Source organism: Limanda limanda, chromosome 3 (genome assembly GCF_963576545.1).
Source record: "Limanda limanda chromosome 3, fLimLim1.1, whole genome shotgun sequence".
Classification (NCBI taxonomy): domain Eukaryota; kingdom Metazoa; phylum Chordata; class Actinopteri; order Pleuronectiformes; family Pleuronectidae; genus Limanda; species Limanda limanda.
In genome coordinates this window covers 2,704,119-2,710,118 of record NC_083638.1, presented here as the reverse complement: position 1 = coordinate 2,710,118, position 6,000 = coordinate 2,704,119, and positions in this window count along the sequence as shown.

Genomic DNA, 6,000 nt, shown 5'->3' with positions numbered 1-6,000 from the left:
CAGGTCCACTGCGGTTCTTCTTTCTCTCACAATCCAGAAATGAAGCCAAAAGATCTGGGATACGAACGCTGCCCTCTTGTGGTGGTCACGTGATTTGCAGTCAGAGACTTTGTAGAAGTGATCGTGGAGCCGACGTCTCAGCCTGTTTTTACATCATCAAATAACTAATCAAACCAAACTTATCAGAAACATGGACACCTGAAAGCAGCACGTGTTATAAAGTTTCATATCTGTCTGAGAGTCGATGTGGTCCGACTCTTTATTGAAACGACTCTGAGGTGAATATCTTTGTCAGTCCGGATGTGGCGAGGGCGGTCCCACCTGTCGTGGTGAGCGAGTGCTCTCACTGAACTGTGCGTCGCTGCAGACGTGTTGTCAGACGCCGTCGATCCGTCTTTATCTCCTCGTCTCTCTTCGAGCGACACAGAGGAAGCTCCGGTCACAGAGAGCGGTCGACGCCCACTGGGACTGCGACTCAGCTGAGGAGGAGGAAACGCCTGATTGGTCGCAGTCTGGAGGGAACGCCACAGGTGGACAGGAAGTCCTCACACGTCCTAAACTTCAGACTTGGACTTAAACACACCTGCATGAGTTTTCACAAGAAATCAAGATGGCGCTGGAGTACATGTCAAACTGAGGCTCCAAAACAGCAGCTCACAAACCAACAGGTGACACCACGGGGGGTCGATACCTTCTCTCAGAGCTCTAAGGATGCTAAAGTGTTTGAGACAGTGATGTCAGGAATGAAAGATCATGTGATGCACATTGGTCAATAAGCAGGAGCTGCAGTACCACAGTTGACCACTGGGACAGGACGTGACAGGAAGACTGACTCAGGGTCAGTGAGTTAAACACATTACTGTCGAAAACTGACATGATAAACATGGTGTGTGTGTGTGTGTGTGTGTGTGTGTGTGTGTGTGTGTGTGTGTGTGTGTGTGTGTGTGTGTGTGTGTGTGTGTGTGTGTGTGTGTGTGTGTGTGTGTGTGTGCTGATGGACGCTGCACTAAACGATGTGTTCACTAACAGGAAGCGACACAATAATCTGCTCGTTGGTCGGTTTAACTGGAACGTCAATACTGTATCGACCGGAACGTCAGACACACCGAGACCTTCATTAACCTGCCATCTGTCTGAACACACACACACACACACACACACACACACACACACACACACACACACACACACACACACACACACACACACACACACACACACACACACACACACACACACACACACACTGGCTGCGTGTGTGATGGAGCTGCTGTTTTTCTGGTTCCTGAAGTCAAAATTGAGCGGTTTAGTTTTAGGTTTAAGTTTTGGGCCGGGTTTATTTCATCAAGTTTTTAAAATGATATTTCAAAATTGGAGAGTGTGAGTGTGGACGCAGCCTGAGACGTTTCCAGATGCCGGCGGCAACGGGAGAAAATTTAGAAGTTTTCATGAAGTTCAGGTTCTATAAACACAAACATCACATAAATGAACGTTTGTTTAAACCTGAGCAGGTTCCGACTCTCAGCTCTGTGGCGGTATGAAACGTGTTTTGGCGCCGGCGCCTGGTCGCCCGCGGCCTCACGGACTCGTCCTCAGGGACACGTCACAGACCGATAACAGACAACTTCCTCCCGGGTCGTATTTAACAACCACGGCTCGATTTGGTTCCATCGCTGCTCTGTGGTCCCGCGGTCCCTGAACACATCAGAGCTGTAATGCTGACGGTTCAGGACCCCCCCACCACACACACACACACACCACACACACACACACACACCTTGTTAAATCCCACTTTGTTTGCGTCCCTCGTCCTCTGACAGTTAAGGAAGTGACGAATGGCCATTATTATGGAAAGAAGGTTACTTTTATACACGGCTTGCGCCGCTGGGGGGGGGGGCGCCGCCGCCTGCTCCATCACTGTCAGGGAAACTAATGATAAGATATCATAAGACACAGGACGGCCATGTTAAGATGGAGTGGCCTCCCAGCGAGTTTCCATCAGCCGCCGTCTGTCTGCGCTCAGCATTCATCTTGATTCTGCTTCCGCTCGCACTTCTTCTGCTTCTCCGCTGCAGAAACGCTTCAGACGCTCGCTGGAAGAATCTACTCACACATCTCAAATCAGTAATGATGATAAAAAGTGTCGCTTTTAGTCTTTATTTCTGCAAACGTCCCTGAAGCCGCCGCTCGGTGTTTGAACATCAAACTGTGACGGACTGACCGGGGGGGGGGGCGGGGGGGGGGGCCCAGAGAGAAAGTTTAATCAAACAGTTTCATCCAGAACAAATAAAAGAATCTGAGCAGAAACGAGTCGAGTCGATACGGTCCAACTTCTTCTGTCACCTGAACATCACGTGAATGTTAAGGACACATCTTCACGTGGTCACTGTGACCTTTGACCTCCAAAATCTGAAGGAGTTCGGCTCAGTGTGGACGGAGGTGGACTCAGTCTGGATGGAGGTGGACTTGGTGTGGACGGAGGTGGACTCAGTCTGGAAGGAAGTGGACTCAGTCTGGAAGGAGGTGGACTCGTGTGGACGGAAGTGGACTCAGTCTGGAAGGAGGTGGACTCGGTGTGGACGGAGGTGGACTCGGTGTGGAAGGAGGTGGTCTCAGTGGACCGAGGTGGACTCGGAGTGGACGGAGGTGGACTCGTGTGGACGGAAGTGGACTTAGTCTGGATGGAGGTGGTCTCAGTGTGGACGGAGGTGGTCTCAGTGGACGGAGGTGGACTCTGTGGACGGAAGTGGACTCAGTGGACGGAGGTGGACTCAGTCTGGAAGGAGGTGGACTCAGTGTGGACAGAGATGGTCTCAGTGTGGACAGAGGTGGACTCAGTCTGGAAGGAGGTGGACTCAGTGTGGACAGAGATGGTCTCAGTGTGGACGCAGGTGGACTCAGTCTGGAAGGAGGTGGACTCAGTGTGGACAGAGATGGTCTCAGTGTGGACGGAGGTGGACTCAGTCTGGAAGGAGGTGGACTCGGTGTGGACGGAGGTGGACTCAGTGTGGACAGAGATGGTCTCAGTGTGGATGGAAGTGGACTCAGTCTGTATGGAGGTGGACTCGATGTGGATGAGGGGTGGTTGTGGATGGAGGTGGACTCGGTGTGGAAGAAGGTGGACTCGGTGTGGACGGAGATGGACTCGTGTGGACGGAAGTGGTCTCAGTGGACGGAGGTGGACTCTGTGCGGAAGGAGGTGGAGTCAGTCTGGACGGAGGTGGACTCAGTCTGGAAGGAGGTGGACTCGGTGTGGACGGAGGTGGACTCGTGTGGACGGAAGTGGTCTCAGTCTGGACGGAGGTGGACTCAGTCTGGAAGGAGGTGGACTCGGGGTGGACGGAGGTGGACTCGTGTGGACGGAGGTGGACTCGTGTGGACAGAAGTGGACTCAGTCTGGAAGGAGGTGGACTTGTTGTGGACAGAGGTGGACTCAGTGGACGGAGGTGGACACACGTGAAAGTAAAGAGCCGGAGCTGAGCAGGAGTTCAGTAAAGTTTCCTTCCTGTTGAAACAGTCTCTGATGATCAGCCGAGCTGCAGGAGACACGCAGGTCTTTGTCCTGTTTGACGGACGGATTAGAGGCTGTGATTGTTTTCATTGAAGTTTCCTCTGAATTAATTGAAAGCGTGAGACGTTAATCTCTAGAAAAACACTTTCAAACACATCGTCCCCGAGTTTCCACCGGACGCCTCCCGGATCGGAGCCGAGGTTCGGGGACGTGTTTGAAGAGGATTTTGATTTAATTACCAGACGCACACAGGAAGCAGACGGAGCTGCTGCTAAATCAGAGTTAATATCAAAACAAAAGCACATGCTAATCTTTGGATAATTGAATCCTTATTTATGAGACAGCTTTTATTTGTTCTGCTGCAAATTAATGAGACCGAGTCGAACCTCGTCGTCTTTGAAGCAGAAAGTTTCAGTCTGGCCTTCGCACTCAAACTCAAACTGATAGTTGTTCGTACGGCGTCTCAGGAGGGACAAATGTCTCTCATTAAAAGTGACGAACTTAAGGAAAGTGATTCAAAAACTACTGGATCTTTACATTTGTCTGGACGTCTTTCTGATTTCTCTCTTCACCCGAGTTTACTGTAAATCTGGTGGAGGTGGAGATTTGTGATGATTTCGATCAAACCACAAAAACAGGGAAGAAACATCTGGATTTTTATTTATTGTTTCTGCAGCTGAAGACAAGAAGTGGTTTGTTTAATATGGGGAAAACTACACAAAGCAGTGTGTGCAGTTTTCGGCTTCGGTGAAGAAATCTAAAACAAACACTATATTTGCAATTTAATTTATTTAATTATTTAATTTAATTATCTAATTATTTAAATTGTATTGTTCAGTTGTTCTACTACTTACTATTTATTTGCTTATTTGCTTATTTGACAGTGAAACAACACATTCAGATGTGAAGGTTAGAAATTAGCTTTATTTTGTGTATATATATATATATTGAACTGTTTTATACAACAATTTTTTTATACGACTTTTTTTTTTGCTCATTGTTGTTTTTGTTTCTTACTTTGTTGTTTTGCTCTTTCTTTTGTTCTTGTTGCACTGTGCCTGCGCTGCTGATGTAAAACCCTCAAATTTCCCCACTGTGGGACTAATAAAGGATTCTATCTATCTATTAACAACAATGCTTATTACATGTTATTACATAATACATGTTTCTTTACCCAGAATTCCTCCTGACAGATGTGGTGTGTTTTGAACCTGCAGGAGACTTTTACACCTGAGGTTAACGTGTCGAACAAACTCAGTCACTGGTCTCCTGGTCTCCTGGTCTCCTGGTCTCCTGGTCTCCTGGTCTCCTGGTCTCCTGGTCTCCTGGTCCGGGTCCTAGCGGCGGCTCCTCCTCACGCCGCCGCGGGGACACACTCGCTGTGACTCACAAACGACTTGGCTGTGTAAAGACCATCATTTCCTTTTGTCCCCGCGCCGTCTTCCGTCTTTATTATTGCATAACAGAGGAGTAAATACAACAGATCTATCCTCTCTAATGACTTCCATGTCGGCCGTCCCCCCCCCCCCCCCCCCCCGACGCCGCGCTCCGCCGTGATTAATGCGGCGCGGCCCGGCGAGTCCGAGCCGACGCACCGGGGGGGCGGGGGGCGGGGGGGTGAGACAGAACAACAACAACAAAACAGAAAGGTTGTGCTGAGATCACAGGAGGATTGTGGAGGGAAAGTGTTGTGTATCAGGAGCATTAGGATTGTGGTGTGTTATCACAGCCGCCTTCCTCTGGGCTCGGCTGATAATAGAGCCCCCCCCACGAGGGTCCTCGACGCCGCCGCCTTAAGACCACCCGAGCCCGAGGCCTCAGGGACCAAAATTGACATCGTCTGGAGAGCGGAGCAATCATCCGACCCCCAAGTCAGCGAGCGTTTATGTCTGAGCCGAGCCCGCACAGTAAATCTTGACCTTACAGAAACCAGTTATTCCATTTCCCTCCCAGACGACTCGGGGGTGGCGGGCGGGCGGGCGGGGGGGGATTTCCTGCAGGTTATCTGTGGGTTTAATTCACCGATTCACAATCTGTTTCCTCCTAAAGCCGCCGAGGAGCGAGGAGCGAGCGGCAGGAGACAGAAGAGAAAACACGAGGACAGACTCTGATGTGTTGATGCACGATCGGACTGAGCTCCTGTCGTCCAGATTAAATACTCTGGAGATCAGGTGAGTGAAAGATGAGCCGAGGATCAACAACACAATCACTTTTTAACTCGTCAGATTTATCAGCTGACAGGTGGAATCCCTGCAGGAAGAAACAACACTTTATCCAGAAGCTGCAGAGAGAAAAGAAGAAGAGACGCTGGATTAGGTTCGAACAAAATCAAATGTGAACTGATCAAAAAGTTATTGTCCATCAGCCCAGAGACGGTGGATAAAGATGGACGCCATGACAGCTTCAAAAAGTGAAACCTCTGGATCGCCCCCTGGTGGCTGGCTGCAGTTTATAAACTCTGACCTCCTCTATGTTAGCAGATGGGACAT